Source organism: Cherax quadricarinatus, chromosome 76 (assembly GCF_038502225.1).
Source record: "Cherax quadricarinatus isolate ZL_2023a chromosome 76, ASM3850222v1, whole genome shotgun sequence".
In the NCBI taxonomy this organism is placed as follows: Eukaryota; Metazoa; Arthropoda; class Malacostraca; order Decapoda; family Parastacidae; genus Cherax; species Cherax quadricarinatus.
The window spans coordinates 844,302-865,401 of NC_091367.1; the positions used below are offsets into that span (position 1 = coordinate 844,302).

Genomic DNA, 21,100 nt, shown 5'->3' on the forward strand with positions numbered 1-21,100 from the left:
CTAAGAGCATACCGAATTTGTAGTCCTGAGTTTCTTGACGAAGAATGTACTTACATTCACCAAACATTCACTGAGTTACAATTTCCTTCTTTTTTCATCAAAGACTGCAAGAAAAGAGCTCTCCAGATCATCAATTCTCCACGCATCAACACCGCTCCCAACAAAGTTATAATTCTTCCCAACAGCCAGGTTGCACTAAACGTCTCAAAAGTACTTTCACAAGCTAACACCAGAGTCGCCATCGCTTCTACCACTTCAATAAAGGATCTAACCAGGACAAAACCCAAGCACCACGAACCAGTCAATGCAGGAGTTTACACTATACCCTGTGGAGGCTGTGACAAGATCTACGTAGGTGAAACAGCCAGAAACCTCGACACCCGCCTCAATGAACACATATACGCATGTAGGAACGACAACTTAAACAACGCCTGTGTACAACACCGAAATTCCACCAATCATCTTATGAAATTCAGAGACGCCCAATTAGTGATAAAAGAAACTAATTTCCGCACACGCAAGTGCCTTGAATCAGCACTGATCGCTGTTTCGAATACAATTAAACAAAACAACGGCAGCTTCACCATCTCCGAAGTCTTAGCAAGAATCCTCCTGAAAACAGTAAACCCTGCCATCACATAGTCTCTCCTGTTATACTACACAAAGCACAGAGAGTGAACACTGAAACAAGCTGCCTCATTCCAGTTTATATTTGTCCAACCTATTTTTATGTTACCCAAGTAATAGCTTTTATATCCTTTTACTCATGTACGAATTAATTGCTCTACCATATTGTATTACTTTTGTCACTACCACTACTACTACCACTAGTGAACATCGAAATGGTACCTCACTAGTTTTGCACCTCACTCTGAGCCTTTATATACCCTCTGTGTCCATGTATTGTTTGTAATGGCTTGATAAAGCTCCTGGAGAGCGAAACGTTGCCACAATAAATGTCACATTAGTTGCACTTGTGTCCTTTTACTTTACATATTGTCGGTAATTCTACCAACTTTATTACAAAAGCAAAAGACTTGGCAGGCGATACAACATACACCCCAGTGAAAAGTAGGGGCGCCATTAGTACACTAAGAGAAAATACAATAAGTGTCCGGGGCCCAAGACTGTTCAACAGCCTCCCACCAGCCATAAGGGGAATTACCAATAGACCCCTGGTTGTCTTCAAGAGGGAGCTGGACAGATACCTAAGTCAGTGCCGGATCAGCCGGGCTGTGGTTCGTACGTTGGATTACGTGCGGCTAGCAGTAACAACCTCGTTGACCAGGCCCTGATCCACCAGGCCTCGTCATGGACTGGGCCGCGGGGGTATTGATCCCTGGAATACTCTCCAGGTAGACTCAAGGTAGATATACAGTAGATCTCATTTTACATTTGCTTAAAGATTTGAAGCATTTTAAGAGACAGGTCAAGTTGGTCACATATCACCCAGTTCACTGTGATCCTGACTCAGTGTTTCTTGACGTGTTATAAAGCATTCTCTCACCAGCAAGTTCTTTATCGTCAATGTTTAAAACAAACTTTAATCTTGATATTTCTGGGGGGACCGAATTCCTTGAATTCCTCCCAGACCTCACCACCAATCTACTGTCCTTCCGCGTTCTTTCTCCGTTACTCCCACTTCCTCCAATCCTCATATCCCTTCTTCCTCTTTCTCCTTCCCTCTACCCAGTTCCTCTCTCCCTCCCTCCATCCTCTGGTGGTATTTTATTTGTTAGGAGAAATGTGAAAATTGGTGCTGACGTGGGTCTTAAGTCATGTGATGACCCACTCACTGCAGCTTATGGCTCTATGACCGAGGTCTTGTTCTGGCTTTCCGGTCTATATCCTTAAAAATTAAAGACCACACCTGAAGATTTAATGCTTGGCAATTGTTTTTACTTCACATATTAAAAAAGACACTAAAAAATAGTGACCTAGGATTTGCTCCTCTTTCTCTACCTCCTTCACTCCCTCCTTTCTTCCTTTCCTCCTTGCTCCTGGTGGCAGCGTGGTGAACACATCAAACAATACAGTAGAACACACAATTCAGGTGAGTCATAGGGATGTTAGGAGGTATTTCTTCAGCCTTAGAGTTGTCAGGAAGTATTACAATCTGGAGACTGAAGTAGTGAAGGCAGGATCGATACACAGCTTTAAGATGAGCTATGATAAGGCTTTTGGGGCAGGGAAAGAGTGCATCTAGTAGCGACCAACGAAGAGGTAGGGCCAGGAGCTATGATTCGACCCCTGCAACCGCTAATAGGTGAGTATACACACACACACACACACACACCTACCTGAGAACACTAGTATCAGTCACTGATCTGTTCACTTCAGAAAGACATATGTATAGATGGTAGTAAACGTCTACTACACGTGAGAGCCAGAATGAGGCTGAGATACCGTCATCTGTGGCCCACACATCCATCACAACCTGGCTGATCCGGCACTTACAGCGGGGAAGCTGCCCAGCCTCTTCTTAAAAACTTGTCATTGTTCCCGCAATATTTCTGATATCTGCTGGTAGTATGTTGAAGAGCCTTGGACCACGCAAGTTGACAGTGTTATTTAATTGCACATATAGCTTCCCTGCGCTTCACCTGGTTTCTTCCACACTTCTCCTAGTGTTCAGGTTAGGGACCAGATTCTAAGTATATTCAATGTACGGTACTTGAAGGATGCCTGAAGGATATTTTCAGGGGTCAACGTGCCCACGGCCCAGTCCCAGACCAAGCCTCCTGCTGGATCAAGATCTGATTAACCAAGCTGTTACAGGACACAGTATACATTATATGGTATTTCCCTTTTCACCGTTCCAGAGAGAACACTGCAGGTGGTATCTCTCTTGCCTTGAAAGTCACTGTGAGGACAAAGAAAACATTCAAATCATATGAACTCAGGAAGTGTCAAAGTCGCCATCAATGACCTTGCTTTTCTTATCCTAAAAGTTCCCAGAAAAAGCCAACCTGCCATTTTCCTGGCCTCTGGTGCATTTTCCTTATTTTGAACGTAATCCTTACGTTCTATGATAGGGTCTACGTTCGTTATGCGTTCATTCCTCTCATAACTAATCAATTGAAATATATCAAGGACGAACATCATGTTGCTTTCCTCTGCCCACTGGAAGACTTCCTTACATTTTTTTTTTCTGATTTCCACCGAGGTGACCATCAAACTCACTTTGGTACCGCTGGCAAGAGCTGGGACGCTGTGGTTAACATTGTCTCACTCTGTCATGTCCACCACAAACACTAATAATACCAAGAGATTAATATTAAACCTCATTTTTTATTTTCTAAATTACACATCTATTATACCTCTTGCTACCTCCACCTCTTAACTCTCCCCCCCCCCTCTTTCCTCTTCTTTTCCTTATCATCCCTCACCATTTCTTCCTCTTCTCCCTTTCCCATTTCTCCATTACATAACACGATTAGGAACTTTTTTACACACACACAACAATCCCCATATATATATATATATATATATATATATATATATATATATATATATATATATATATATATATATATATATATATATATATTCAACAAGTTGGTCGTCTCCCACCGAGGCAGGGTGACCCAAAAAAAGAAAGAAAATCTCCAAAAAGAAAATACTTTCATCATTCAACACTTTCACCACACTCACACATTATCACTGCTTTTGCAGAGGTGCTCAGAATACAACAGCTTAGAAGCATATACGTATAAAGATACACAACATATCCCTCCAAACTGCCAATATCCCAAACCCCTCCTTTAAAGTGCAGGCATTGTACTTCCCATTTCCAGGACTCAAGTCCGACTATAAGAAAATAACCGGTTTCCCTGATTTTTTTTTTTTTATTATCACACTGGCCGATTCCCACCAAGGCAGGGTGGCCCGAAAAAGAAAAACTTTCACCATCATTCACTCCATCACTGTCTTGCCAGAAGGGTGCTTTACACTACAGTTTTTAAACTGCAACATTAACACCCCTCCTTCAGAGTGCAGGCACTGTACTTCCCATCTCCAGGACTCAAGTCCGGCCTGCCGGTTTCCCTGAATCCCTTCATAAATGTTACTTTGCTCACACTCCAACAGCACGTCAAGTATTAAAAACCATTTGTCTCCATTCACTCCTATCAAACACGCTCACGCATGCCTGCTGGAAGTCCAAGCCCCTCGCACACAAAACCTCCTTTACCCCCTCCCTCCAACCCTTCCTAGGCCGACCCCTACCCCGCCTTCCTTCCACTACAGACTGATACACTCTTGAAGTTATTCTGTTTCGCTCCATTCTCTCTACATGTCCGAACCACCTCAACAACCCTTCCTCAGCCCTCTGGACAACAGTTTTGGTAATCCCGCACCTCCTCCTAACTTCCAAACTACGAATTCTCTGCATTATATTCACACCACACATTGCCCTCAGACATGACATCTCCACTGCCTCCAGCCTTCTCCTCGCTGCAACATTCATCACCCATGCTTCACACCCATATAAGAGCGTTGGTAAAACTATACTCTCATACATTCCCCTCTTTGCCTCCAAGGACAAAGTTCTCTGTCTCCACAGACTCCTAAGTGCACCACTCACTCTTTTTCCCTCATCAATTCTATGATTCACCTCATCTTTCATAGACCCATCCGCTGACACGTCCACTCCCAAATATCTGAATACATTCACCTCCTCCATACTCTCTCCCTCCAATCTGATATTCAATCTTTCATCACCTAATCTTTTTGTTATCCTCATAACCTTACTCTTTCCTGTATTCACCTTTAATTTTCTTCTTTTGCACACCCTACCAAATTCATCCACCAATCTCTGCAGCTTCTCTTCAGAATCTCCCAAGAGCACAGTGTCATCAGCAAAGAGCAGCTGTGACAACTCCCACCCTGTGTGTGATTCTTTATCTTTTAACTCCACGCCTCTTGCCAAGACCCTCGCATTTACTTCTCTTACAACCCCATCTATAAATTTATTAAACAACCACGGTGACATCACACATCCTTGTCTCAGGCCTACTTTTACTGGGAAAAAATTTCCCTCTTTTCTACATACTCTAACTTGAGCCTCACTATCCTCGTAAAAACTCTTCACTGCTTTCAGTAACCTACCTCCTACACCATACACTTGCAACATCTGCCACATTGCCCCCCTATCCACCCTGTCATACGCCTTTTCCAAATCCATAAATGCCACAAAGACCTCTTTAGCCTTATCTAAATACTGTTCACTTATATGTTTCACTGTAAACACCTGGTCCACACACCCCCTACCTTTCCTAAAGCCTCCTTGTTCATCTGCTATCCTATTCTCCGTCTTACTCTTAATTCTTTCAATTATAACTCTACCATACACTTTACCAGGTACACTCAACAGACTTATCCCCCTATAATTTTTGCACTCTCTTTTATCCCCTTTGCCTTTATACAAAGGAACTATGCATGCTCTCTGCCAATCCCTAGGTACCTTACCCTCTTCCATACATTTATTAAATAATTGCACCAACCACTCCAAAACTATATCCCCACCTGCTTTTAACATTTCTATCTTTATCCCATCAATCCCGGCTGCCTTACCCCCTTTCATTTTACCTACTGCCTCACGAACTTCCCCCACACTCACAACTGGCTCTTCCTCACTCCTACAAGATGTTATTCCTCCTTGCCCTATACACGAAATCACAGCTTCCCTATCTTCATCAACATTTAACAATTCCTCAAAATATTCCCTCCATCTTCCCAATACCTCTAACTCTCCATTTAATAACTCTCCTCTCCTATTTTTAACTGACAAATCCATTTGTTCTCTAGGCTTCCTTAACTTGTTAATCTCACTCCAAAACTTTTTCTTATTTTCAACAAAATTTGTTGATAACAGCTCACCCACTCTCTCATTTGCTCTCTTTTTACAGTGCTTCACCACTCTCTTAACCTCTCTCTTTTTCTCCATATACTCTTCCCTCCTTGCATCACTTCTACTTTGTAAAAACTTCTCATATGCTAACTTTTTCTCCCTTACTACTCTCTTTACATCATCATTCCACCAATCGCTCCTCTTCCCTCCTGCACCCACTTTCCTGTAACCACAAACTTCTGCTGAACACTCTAACACTACATTTTTAAACCTACCCCATTCCTCTTCGACCCCATTGCCTATGCTCTCATTAGCCCATCTATCCTCCAATAGCTGTTTGTATCTTACCCTAACTGCCTCCTCTTTTAGTTTATAAACCTTCACCTCTCTCTTCCCTGATGCTTCTATTCTCCTTGTATCCCATCTACCTTTTACTCTCAGTGTAGCTACAACTAGAAAGTGATCTGATATATCTGTGGCCCCTCGATAAACATGTACATCCTGAAGTCTACTCAACAGTCTTTTATCTACTAATACATAATCCAACAAACTACTGTCATTTCGCCCTACATCATATCGTGTATACTTATTTATCCTCTTTTTATTAAAATATGTATTACCTATAACTAAACCCCTTTCTATACAAAGTTCAATCAAAGGGCTCCCATTATCATTTACACCTGGCACCCCAAACTTACCTACCACACCCTCTCTAAAAGTTTCTCCTACTTTAGCATTCAGGTCCCCTACCACAATTACTCTCTCACTTGGTTCAAAGGCTCCTATACATTCACTTAACATCTCCCAAAATCTCTCTCTCTCCTCTGCATTCCTCTCTTCTCCAGGTGCATACACGCTTATTATGACCCACTTCTCGCATCCAACCTTTACTTTAATCCACATAATTCTTGAATTTACACATTCATATTCTCTTTTCTCCTTCCATAACTGATCATTTAACATTACTGCTACCCCTTCCTTTGCTCTAACTCTCTCAGATACTCCAGATTTAATCCCATTTATTTCCCCCCACTGAAACTCTCCTACCCCCTTCAGCTTTGTTTCGCTTAGAGCCAGGACATCCAACTTCTTTTCATTCATAACATCAGCAATCATCTGTTTCTTGTCATCCCTTCACTAAATATTACCCTGCTCACACTCCAACAGATCGTCAGGTCCCAAGTATCATTCGTCTCCATTCACTCCTATCTAACACGCTCATGCACGCTTGCTGGAAGTCCAAGCCCCTCGCCCACAAAACCTCCTTGACCCCCTCTTTCCAACCCTTTCGAGGACGACCCCTACCCCTCTTTCCTTCCCCTATAGATTTATATGCTTTCCATGTCATTCTACTTTGATCCATTCTCTCTAAATGACCAAACCACCTCAACAACCCCTCTTCTGCCCTCTGACTAATGCTTTTATTAACTCCACACCTTCTCCTAATTTCCACACTCCGAATTTTCTGCATAATATTTACACCACACATTGCCCTTAGACAGGACATCTCCACTGCCTCCAACCGTCTCCTCGCTGCTGCATCTACCACCCAAGCTTCACATCCATATAAGAGTGTTGGTACTACTATACTTTCATACATTCCCTTCTTTGCCTCCATAGATAACGTTTTTTGACTCCACATATACCTCAACGCACCACTCACCTTTTTTCCCTCATCAATTCTATGATTAACCTCATCCTTCATAAATCCATCCGCCGACACGTCAACTCCCAAGTATCTGAAAACATTCACTTCTTCCATACTCCTCCTCCCCAATTTGATATCCAATTTTTCTTTATCTAAATCATTTGATACCCTCATCACCTTACTCTTTTCTATGTTCACTTTCAACTTTCTACCTTTACACACATTCTCAAACTCATCCACTAACCTTTGCAATTTTTCTTTAGAATCTCCCATAAGCACAGTATCATCAGCAAAAAGTAACTGTGTCAATTCCCATTTTGAATTTGATTCCCCATAATTTAATCCCACCCCTCTCCCGAACACCCTAGCATTTACTTCTTTTACAACCCCATCTATAAATATATTAAACAACCATGGTAACATTACACATCCCTGTCTAAGACCTACTTTTACCAGGAAGTAGTCTCCCTCTCTTCTACACACCCTAACCTGAGCCTCACTATCCTCATAAAAGCTCTTTACAGCATTTAGTAACTTACCACATATTCCATATACTTGCAACATCTGCCACATTGCTCCTCTATCCACTCTATCATATGCCTTTTCTAAATCCATAAATGCAATAAAAACTTCCCTACCTTTATCTAAATACTGTTCACATATATGCTTCAATGTAAACACTTGATCTACACATCCCCTACCCACTCTGAAGCCTCCTTGCTCATCCGCAATTCTACATTCTGTCTTACCTCTAATTCTTTCAATTATAACTCTACCGTATACTTTTCCTGGTATACTCAGTAAACTTATTCCTCTATAATTTTTACAATCTCTTTTGTCCCCTTTCCCTTTATATAAAGGGACTATACATGCTCTCCGCCAATCCCTAGGTACCTTCCCCTCTTTCATACATTTATTAAACAAAAGTACCAACCACTCCAACACTATATCCCCCCTGTTTTTAACATTTCTGTCATGATCCCATCAGTTCCAGCTGGTTTACCCCCTTTCATTCTACGTAATGCCTCACGTACCTCCACCACACTTACATTCTGCTCTTCTTCACTCCTAAAAGATGGTATACCTCCCTGGCCAGTGCATGAAATTACCACCTCCCTTTCTTCCTCAACATTTAAAAGTTCCTCAAAATATTCTCGCCATCTACCTAATACCTCCCTCTCCCCATCTACTAACTCCCCTACTCTGTTTTTAACGGACAAATCCATACTTTCCCTAGGCTTTCTTAACTTGTTTAACTCACTCCAAAATTTTTTCTTATTTTCATTAAAATTTCTTGACAGTGCCGCTCCCATATATATATATATATATATATATATATATATATATATATATATATATATATATATATATATATATATATATATATATATTTATTTATTTATTTATTTATTTTTTATTATTATCACACTGGCCGATTCCCACCAAGGCAGGGTGGCCCGAAAAAGAAAAACTTTCACCATCATTCACTCCATCACTGTCTTGCCAGAAGGGTGCTTTACACTACAGTTTTTAAACTGCAACATTAACACCGCTCCTTCAGAGTGCAGGCACTGTACTTCCCATCTCCAGGACTCAAGTCCGGCCTGCCGGTTTCCCTGAACCCCTTCATAAATGTTACTTTGCTCACACTCCAACAGCACGTCAAGTATTATAAACCATTTGTCTACATTCACTCCTATCAAACACGCTCACGCATGCCTGCTGGAAGTCCAAGCCCCTCGCACACAAAACCTCCTTTACCCCCTCCCTCCAACCTTTCCTAGGCCGACCCCTACCCCGCCTTCCTTCCACTACAGACTGATACACTCTTGAAGTCACTCTGTTTCGCTCCATTCTCTCTACATGTCCGAACCACCTCAACAACCCTTCCTCAGCCCTCTGGACAACAGTTTTGGCAATCCCGCACCTCCTCCTAACTTCCAGCCTACGAATTTTCTGTATTATATTCACACCACACATTGCCTTCAGACATGACATCTCCACTGCCTCCAGCCTTCTCCTCGCTGCAACATTCATCATCCATGCTTCACACCCATATAAGAGCGTTGGTAAAACTATACTCTCATACATTCCCCTCTTTGCCTCCAAGGACAAAGTTCTTTGTCTCCACAGACTCCTAAGTGCACCACTCACCCTTTTCCCCTCATCAATTCTATGATTCACCTCATCTTTCATAGACCCATCCGCTGACACTCATAGACCCATCCGCTGACACGTCCACTCCCAAATATCTGAATACATTCATCTCCTCCATACTCTCTCCTCCAATCTGATATCCAATCTTTCATCACCTTATCTTTTTATCCTCATAACCTTACTCTTTCCTGTATTCACTTTTAATTTTCTTCTTTTACATACCCTACCAAATTCATCCACCAATCTCTGCAACTTCTCTTCAGAATCTCCCAAGAGCACAGTGTCATCAGCAAAGAGCAGCTGTGACAACTCCCACTTTGTGTGTGATTCTTTATCTGTTAACTCCACGCCTCTTGCCAAGACCCTCGCATTTACTTCTCTTACAACCCCATCTATAAATATATTAAACAACCACGGTGACATCACACATCCTTGTCTAAGGCCTACTTTTACTGGGAAATAATTTCCCTCTTTCCTACATACTCTAACTTGAGCCTCACTATCCTCGTAAAAACTCTTCACTGCTTTCAGTAACCTACCTCCTATACCATACACCTGCAACATCTGCCACATTGCCCCCCTATCCACCCTGTCATACGCCTTTTCCAAATCCATAAATGCCACAAAGACCTCTTTAGCCTTATCTAAATACTGTTCACTTATATGTTTCACTGTAAACACCTGGTCCACACACCCCCTACCTTTCCTAAAGCCTCCTTGTTCATCTGCTATCCTATTCTCCGTCTTACTCTTAATTCTTTCAATAATAACTCTACCATACACTTTACCAGGTATACTCAACAGACTTATCCCCCTATAATTTTTGCACTCTCTTTTGTCCCCTTTGCCTTTATATATATATATATATATATATATATATATATATATATATATATATATATATATATATAAATGATTTTCCTCAAGAATCAATAATTGGTGCGGTCAAAATGAATGCTCAAGCAGATGTTATTTCTGACGTAGATATTTTATCTACCTCTGTATAATTACTAGTAAAAATTTAGTACAATGTGTTAGATAAAAAAAGAAGCACTCAAGAGGAACCCTAAGATATTAAAGCAACGTTTCGCTCTCCAAGTGACCTAAACGTCGCTCCTGGAGAGCTCAGCTGTTATTGGTACTTTTCTCCACCTAATTTACACATTTCTCATTCACACACTGTTTCTCATTTGTATATTATCTTTCTCATTTAGATCTAGTTTATCATAATCTGTTTACACTTATCACCTTCCCCTTGCACCCTCATAGGTAAACAATGATACAACAGGTACACCATTGTACCACAAGTGAACAATGGCACCACAAGTAAACAATGGCACCACAAGTAAACAATGGCACCACAAGTAAACAATGGCACCACAAGTAAACAATGGTACCACAAGTAAACAATGGTACCACAAGTAAACAATGGTACCACACTGTTCCCTCAGGGCTCTAGGTCCTCTTACTATATAGTCAGACTTTAGTTATTCCTTTAGTGGTTGATCACAAGGTTTGTTGTAAGGGAGAGTGAGGTGGGAGAGCGGTGGGGAGAGTGGTGAACCTCCCCACACCACGGTGCAGAGATAACTGAACCTGCTATACCACTACTCCAGTTCTCTCTCTCTCTCTCTCTCTCTCTCTCTACTGACCCCTGGCAACCATCCCCCCTCCCCTTAACAACCAACCCCCTACCCTTCATTCCTTCTTTTCCTTACCTTCCCCTCTCATCCCCCATACTCCATCCCTCCACAATCCTTCAAGCTGTTCACTGACTCCCACTATGGAACTATCTTATAGAAGAGGATACGAGCTAAGGAAGAATTGTCTTCCCTTCCCTATCCACACTATCTTCCCTATCATACTACTGAAGTCTACCAGCTGAGACTGACACATTTCAACACCTTATAAGAGCATCATCCTGTGTGATGGAATATAACAGGAAAACACAGACAGCTTTTGTTCCCACTGTGTAACTATCATATAGAACAGTGTAGCAACACACTGCTGGTGTTACCACTGTGTAACTATCATATAGAACAGTGTAGCAACACACTGCTGGTGTTGCCACTGTGTAACTATCATATAGAACAGTGTAGCAACACACTGCTGGTGTTGCCACTGTGTAACTATCATATAGAACAGTGTAGCGACACACTGCTGGTGTTGCCACTGTGTAACTATCATATAGAACAGTGTAGCAACACACTGCTGGTGTTGCCACTGTGTAACTATCATATAGAACAGTGTAGCAACACACTGCTGGTGTTACCACTGTGTAACTATCATATAGAACAGTGTAGCAACACACTGATGGTGTTGCCACTGTGTAACTATCATATAGAACAGTGTAGCAACACACTGCTGGTGTTGCCACTGTGTAACTATCATATAGAACAGTGTAGCAACACACTGCTGGTGTTGCCACTGTGTAACTATCATATAGAACAGTGTAGCAACACACTGCTGGTGTTGCCACTGTGTAACTATCATATAGAACAGTGTAGTAACACACTGCTGGTGTTACCACTGTGTAACTATCATATAGAACAGTGTAGCAACACACTGCTGGTGTTACCACTGTGTAACTATCATATAGAACAGTGTAGCAACACACTGCTGGTGTTGCCACTGTGTAACTATCATATAGAACAGTGTAGCAACAAACTGCTGGTGTTGCCAATGTGTAACTATCATGTAGAACAGTGTAGCAACAAACTGTTGGTGTTGCCACTGTGTAACTATCATATAGAACAGTGTAGCAACACACTGCTGGTGTTACCACTGTGTAACTGTCATATAGAACAGTGTAGCAACACTGCTGGTGTTGCCACTGTGTAACTATCATACAGAACAGTGTAGCAACACACTGCTGGTGTTGCCACTGTGTAACTATCATATAGAACAGTGTAGCAACACACTGCTGGTGTTGCCACTGTGTAACTATCATATAGAACAGTGTAGCAACACACTGCTGGTGTTACCACTGTGTAACTATCATATAGAACTGTGTAGCAACACACTGCTGGTGTTACCACTGTGTAACAAAGAACAGGATAGCAACACACTGCTGGTGTTACCACTGTGTAACAAAGAACAGGATAGCAACACACTGCTGGTGTTCCCACTGTGTAACTATCATATAGAACAGTGTAGCAACACACTGCTGGTGTTGCCACTGTGTAACTATCATATAGAACAGTGTAGCAACACACTGCTGGTGTTGCCACTGTGTAACTATCATATAGAACAGTGTAGTAACACACTGCTGGTGTTGCCACTGTGTAACTATCATATAGAACAGTGTAGCAACACACTGCTGGTGTTACCACTGTGTAACTATCATATAGAACAGTGTAGCAACACACTGCTGGTGTTACCCCTGTGTAACTATCATATAGAACAGTGTAGCAACACACTGCTGGTGTTACCACTGTGTAACTATCATATAGAACAGTGTAGCAACACACTGCTGGTGTTGCCACTGTGTAACTATCATATAGAACAGTGTAGCAACACACTGCTGGTGTTACCACTGTGTAACTATCATATAGAACAGTGTAGCGACACACTGCTGGTGTTGCCACAGTGTAACTATCATATAGAACAGTGTAGCAACACACTGCTGGTGTTGCCACTGTGTAACTATCATATAGAACAGTGTAGCAACACACTGCTGGTGTTACCACTGTGTAACTGTCATATAGAACAGTGTAGCGACACACTGCTGGTGTTGCCACAGTGTAACTATCATATAGAACAGTGTAGCAACACACTGCTGGTGTTGCCACTGTGTAACTATCATATAGGACAGTGTAGCAACACACTGCTGGTGTTGCCACTGTGTAACTATCAAATAGAACAGGGTAGCAACACACTGCTGGTGTTACCACTGTGTAACTATCATACAGAACAGTGTAGCAACACACTGCTGGTGTTACCACTGTGTAACTATCATATAGAACAGTGTAGCAACACACTGCTGGTGTTACCACTGTGTAACTATCATACAGAACAGTGTAGCAGCACACTGCTGGTGTTACCACTGTGTAACTATCATATAGAACAGTGTAGCAACACACTGCTGGTGTTGCCACTGTGTAACTATCATATAGAACAGTGTAGCAGCACACTGCTGGTGTTACCACTGTGTAACTATCATATAGAACAGTGTAGCAACACACTGCTGGTGTTGCCACTGTGTAACTATCATATAGAACAGTGTAGCAACACACTGCTGGTGTTGCCACTGTGTAACTATCATATAGAACAGTGTAGCAACACACTGCTGGTGTTGCCACTGTGTAACTATCATATAGAACAGTGTAGTAACACACTGCTGGTGTTGCCACTGTGTAACTATCATATAGAACAGTGTAGCAACACACTGCTGGTGTTACCACTGTGTAACTATCATATAGAACAGTGTAGCAACACACTGCTGGTGTTACCACTGTGTAACTATCATATAGAACAATGTAGCAACACACTGCTGGTGTTACCACTGTGTAACTATCATATAGAACAGTGTAGCAACACACTGCTGGTGTTGCCACTGTGTAACTATCATATAGAACAGTGTAGCAACACACTGCTGGTGTTACCACTGTGTAACTATCATATAGAACAGTGTAGCAACACACTGCTGGTGTTACCACTGTGTAACTGTCATATAGAACAGTGTAGCGACACACTGCTGGTGTTGCCACAGTGTAACTATCATATAGAACAGTGTAGCGACACACTGCTGGTGTTGCCACAGTGTAACTATCATATAGAACAGTGTAGCGACACACTGCTGGTGTTGCCACTGTGTAACTATCATATAGAACAGTGTAGCAACACACTGCTGGTGTTACCACTGTGTAACTATCATATAGAACAGTGTAGCAACACACTGCTGGTGTTACTACTGTGTAACTATCATATAGAACAGTGTAGCAACACACTGCTGGTGTTGCCACAGTGTAACTATCATATAGAACAGTGTAGCAACACACTGCTGGTGTTACCACAGTGTAACTATCATATAGAACAGTGTAGCAACACACTGCTGGTGTTGCCACAGTGTATCATATAGAACAGTGTAGCAACACACTGCTGGTGTTACCACTGTGTAACTATCATATAGAACAGTGTAGCAACACACTGCTGGTGTTACCACTGTGTAACTATCATACAGAACAGTGTAGCAACACACTGCTGGTGTTACCACAGTGTAACTATCATATAGGACAGTGTAGCAACACACTGCTGGTGTTGCCACTGTGTAACTATCATACAGAACAGTGTAGCAACACACTGCTGGTGTTACCACTGTGTAACTATCATATAGAACAGTGTAGCGACACACTGCTGGTGTTGCCACTGTGTAACTATCATACAGAACAGTGTAGCAACACACTGCTGGTGTTGCCACTGTGTAACTATCATATAGAACAGTGTAGCGACACACTGCTGGTGTTGCCACAGTGTAACTATCATATAGAACAGTGTAGCAACACACTGCTGGTGTTGCCACTGTGTAACTATCATATAGAACAGTGTAGCAACACACTGCTGGTGTTACCACTGTGTAACTATCATATAGAACAGTGTAGCAACACACTGATGGTGTTGCCACTGTGTAACTATCATATAGAACAGTGTAGCAACACACTGCTGGTGTTGCCACTGTGTAACTATCATATAGAACAGTGTAGCAACACACTGCTGGTGTTGCCACTGTGTAACTATCATATAGAACAGTGTAGCAACACACTGCTGGTGTTGCCACTGTGTAACTATCATATAGAACAGTGTAGTAACACACTGCTGGTGTTACCACTGTGTAACTATCATATAGAACAGTGTAGCAACACACTGCTGGTGTTACCACTGTGTAACTATCATATAGAACAGTGTAGCAACACACTGCTGGTGTTGCCACTGTGTAACTATCATATAGAACAGTGTAGCAACAAACTGCTGGTGTTGCCAATGTGTAACTATCATGTAGAACAGTGTAGCAACAAACTGTTGGTGTTGCCACTGTGTAACTATCATATAGAACAGTGTAGCAACACACTGCTGGTGTTACCACTGTGTAACTGTCATATAGAACAGTGTAGCAACACTGCTGGTGTTGCCACTGTGTAACTATCATACAGAACAGTGTAGCAACACACTGCTGGTGTTGCCACTGTGTAACTATCATATAGAACAGTGTAGCAACACACTGCTGGTGTTGCCACTGTGTAACTATCATATAGAACAGTGTAGCAACACACTGCTGGTGTTACCACTGTGTAACAGAGAACAAGATAGCAACACACTGCTGGTGTTACCACTGTGTAACAAAGAACAAGGTAACACACTGCTGGTGTTACCACTGTGTAACAAAGAACAGGATAGCAACACACTGCTGGTGTTACCACTGTGTAACAAAGAACAGGATAGCAACACACTGCTGGTGTTACCACTGTGTAACTATCATATAGAACAGTGTAGCAACACACTGCTGGTGTTGCCACTGTGTAACTATCATATAGAACAGTGTAGTAACACACTGCTGGTGTTGCCACTGTGTAACTATCATATAGAACAGTGTAGCAACACACTGCTGGTGTTACCACTGTGTAACTATCATATAGAACAGTGTAGCAACACACTGCTGGTGTTACCCCTGTGTAACTATCATATAGAACAGTGTAGCAACACACTGCTGGTGTTACCACTGTGTAACTATCATATAGAACAGTGTAGCAACACACTGCTGGTGTTGCCACTGTGTAACTATCATATAGAACAGTGTAGCAACACACTGCTGGTGTTACCACTGTGTAACTATCATATAGAACAGTGTAGCGACACACTGCTGGTGTTGCCACAGTGTAACTATCATATAGAACAGTGTAGCAACACACTGCTGGTGTTGCCACTGTGTAACTATCATATAGAACAGTGTAGCAACACACTGCTGGTGTTACCACTGTGTAACTGTCATATAGAACAGTGTAGCGACACACTGCTGGTGTTGCCACAGTGTAACTATCATATAGAACAGTGTAGCAACACACTGCTGGTGTTGCCACTGTGTAACTATCATATAGGACAGTGTAGCAACACACTGCTGGTGTTGCCACTGTGTAACTATCAAATAGAACAGGGTAGCAACACACTGCTGGTGTTACCACTGTGTAACTATCATACAGAACAGTGTAGCAACACACTGCTGGTGTTACCACTGTGTAACTATCATATAGAACAGTGTAGCAACACACTGCTGGTGTTACCACTGTGTAACTATCATACAGAACAGTGTAGCAGCACACTGCTGGTGTTACCACTGTGTAACTATCATATAGAACAGTGTAGCAACACACTGCTGGTGTTGCCACTGTGTAACTATCATATAGAACAGTGTAGCAGCACACTGCTGGTGTTACCACTGTGTAACTATCATATAGAACAGTGTAGCAACACACTGCTGGTGTTGCCACTGTGTAACTATCATATAGAACAGTGTAGCAACACACTGCTGGTGTTGCCACTGTGTAACTATCATATAGAACAGTGTAGCAACACACTGCTGGTGTTGCCACTGTGTAACTATCATATAGAACAGTGTAGTAACACACTGCTGGTGTTGCCACTGTGTAACTATCATATAGAACAGTGTAGCAACACACTGCTGGTGTTACCACTGTGTAACTATCATATAGAACAGTGTAGCAACACACTGCTGGTGTTACCACTGTGTAACTATCATATAGAACAATGTAGCAACACACTGCTGGTGTTACCACTGTGTAACTATCATATAGAACAGTGTAGCAACACACTGCTGGTGTTGCCACTGTGTAACTATCATATAGAACAGTGTAGCAACACACTGCTGGTGTTACCACTGTGTAACTATCATATAGAACAGTGTAGCAACACACTGCTGGTGTTACCACTGTGTAACTGTCATATAGAACAGTGTAGCGACACACTGCTGGTGTTGCCACAGTGTAACTATCATATAGAACAGTGTAGCGACACACTGCTGGTGTTGCCACAGTGTAACTATCATATAGAACAGTGTAGCGACACACTGCTGGTGTTGCCACTGTGTAACTATCATATAGAACAGTGTAGCAACACACTGCTGGTGTTACCACTGTGTAACTATCATATAGAACAGTGTAGCAACACACTGCTGGTGTTACTACTGTGTAACTATCATATAGAACAGTGTAGCAACACACTGCTGGTGTTGCCACAGTGTAACTATCATATAGAACAGTGTAGCAACACACTGCTGGTGTTACCACAGTGTAACTATCATATAGAACAGTGTAGCAACACACTGCTGGTGTTGCCACAGTGTATCATATAGAACAGTGTAGCAACACACTGCTGGTGTTACCACTGTGTAACTATCATATAGAACAGTGTAGCAACACACTGCTGGTGTTACCACTGTGTAACTATCATACAGAACAGTGTAGCAACACACTGCTGGTGTTACCACAGTGTAACTATCATATAGGACAGTGTAGCAACACACTGCTGGTGTTGCCACTGTGTAACTATCATACAGAACAGTGTAGCAACACACTGCTGGTGTTACCACTGTGTAACTATCATATAGGACAGTGTAGCAACACACTGCTGGTGTTACCACTGTGTAACTATCATATAGAACAGTGTAGCAACACACTGCTGGTGTTACCACTGTGTAACTATCATATAGAACAGTGTAGCAACACACTGCTGGTGTTACCACAGTGTAACTATCATATAGAACAGTGTAGCAACACACTGCTGGTGTTACCACAGTGTAACTATCATATAGAACAGTGTAGCAACACACTGCTGGTGTTACCACAGTGTAACTATCATATAGAACAGTGTAGCAACACACTGCTGGTGTTACTACTGTGTAACTATCATATAGAACAGTGTAGCAACACACTGCTGGTGTTGCCACAGTGTAACTATCATATAGAACAGTGTAGCAACACACTGCTGGTGTTACCACAGTGTAACTATCATATAGAACAGTGTAGCAACACACTGCTGGTGTTGCCACAGTGTATCATATAGAACAGTGTAGCAACACACTGCTGGTGTTACCACTGTGTAACTATCATATAGAACAGTGTAGCAACACACTGCTGGTGTTACCACTGTGTAACTATCATACAGAACAGTGTAGCAACACACTGCTGGTGTTACCACAGTGTAACTATCATATAGGACAGTGTAGCAACACACTGCTGGTGTTGCCACTGTGTAACTATCATACAGAACAGTGTAGCAACACACTGCTGGTGTTACCACTGTGTAACTATCATATAGGAAAGTGTAGCAACACACTGCTGGTGTTACCACTGTGTAACTATCATATAGAACAGTGTAGCAACACACTGCTGGTGTTACCACTGTGTAACTATCATATAGAACAGTGTAGCAACACACTGCTGGTGTTACCACAGTGTAACTATCATATAGAACAGTGTAGCAACACACTGCTGGTGTTACCACAGTGTAACTATCATATAGAACAGTGTAGCAACACACTGCTGGTGTTACCACAGTGTAACTATCATATAGAACAGTGTAGCAACACACTGCCAGAGACAATAATAATGTCACACGTCAGTACACACAGAGAATACAAAAATTACTACTGCTCTAAAATATAATATACAAATATAACTCGCACATACGAGAAACTGATAACGACGTTTGGGTCCCACATAGACCATTAACTAGTCACACTAACACAGGAGGTAAGGGAGCCAGTATATTATGCCACAACACAGGAAGTTAAGACAATTACCTTAAGCCAACAACCTTTCATACACCTAAGATGAGTTTCGAGAGTAGTTCTATTTCTGGAGCCCGGCCATGGGCCAGGCTCGTCTGGTGTTTGCCTGGTCACCCAGGCTGTTGCTACTGGTGGTCCGCTGCCCCACATGCCCATCACAGCCTGATTGATCTGGCACCTGGTGAAGATACTTGTCCAGCTTCCTCTTGAAGACTTCTACACTTGTCCCAGCAGTGTTTTTAATCTTCTATTAAGATGGTGAATAATCTGGGACCACGAATGTTGATAGAGTGCTCCCTTATTGTGTCCACGGCGCCTCTGCTTTTCATTTAACATACTCAAGGAAACTTTTCACCTACGGTTTTATCTAAAATATGACAAACCCTGTAGACTGGACTGGTCATGGACCAGGCCTCGGGGGCGTTGACCCCCCGGAACACCCTCAAGGTACATTTCAGGTAGGTAGACCTATAGGTGACCGTAGGCCTCTGAAAATGCTATACTAGACCAGTCGTCCCTTGTCAAGGGGAGAAATTTAAGCTCCAAGGATATTCCAACAGGAAAACACGTTGGAAAGTAATTTTTTTAGCAATAGAGTTGTGGATGTGAGCCTTGGCCAGCAGGCCTCCTGCAGTGCATCTTTCTCCTTCAATACTTCTCAAATTTACTAAATAAAAGATCCAACTTTTCTCCCAGGAAGTATGTCTTTTAGGAGCTTGTTCATCCTGGGAATTACTGAATTATAATTATCATTACTATTATGATTATTATATTACTATTATTTTTATTTACTATAAACAGTAATAATAGTAATAAAATATTAATATTAGTACAATAATTACAACTGGTATTTACCAATTATTTCCTATAATAAAAAAAATATAATTAACATTATCGTGAATTTCCACGTTAATTCTCTAAGTTATTACCACTCGTTAACTCTTAATAATGCCCCGTTAGTTCTCACCTCGTTAACTCCCATAACAACCCTCGTTAATTACTGCTAATTAACTAGCAACTTTCGTTAATTACTGCTAATTAACTAGCAACCCTCTTTAACTATCGCTAATTACCTACCAACACTTGTTAACTCTAACTTCTGACAGCTAATTAACCTCCCTTAACTCAACGTTAACTCTGGTTAACACACATACACATACATACACATACATACACACACACACATACACACACACACACACACACACACACACACACACACTAGCACCATCCTTCACCCTAACACGCTAACACACACACACACACACACACACACACTAGCACCATCCTTCACCCTAACACGCTAACACACACACACACTAGCACCATCCTTCACCCTAACACGCTAACACACACACACACACACACACACTAGCACCATCCTTCACCCTAACACGCTAACACACACACACACACACACTAGCACCATCCTTCACCCTAACACGCTAACACACACACACACTAGCACCATCCTTCACGCTAACACACACACACACACACACACACACACACACACACACACACACACACACTAGCACCATCCTTCACCCTAACACGCTAACACACACACACACACACACACACTAGCACCATCCTTCACCCTAACACGCTAACACACACACACACACACACTAGCACCATCCTT

General features: G+C 42.0%; 1 protein-coding gene across 8 annotated transcripts in view; it reads right to left on the reverse strand.

The window, feature by feature from the left end:
- The window catches only part of inaD (inactivation no afterpotential D), a 368,665-nt gene that overhangs the window by 103,169 nt on the left and 244,396 nt on the right, over positions 1 to 21,100 (reverse strand). The window contains exon 1 of one of the 8 annotated variants that reach the window (XM_070101128.1): positions 11,126 to 11,261. The exons of the other annotated variants lie outside the window; for them this stretch is intronic. The gene's annotated coding sequence lies outside the window, so the exon portion shown is untranslated. Of the gene's footprint in view, positions 1 to 11,125; positions 11,262 to 21,100 lie in introns of those variants that run through there. 8 annotated transcript variants of the gene reach the window in all.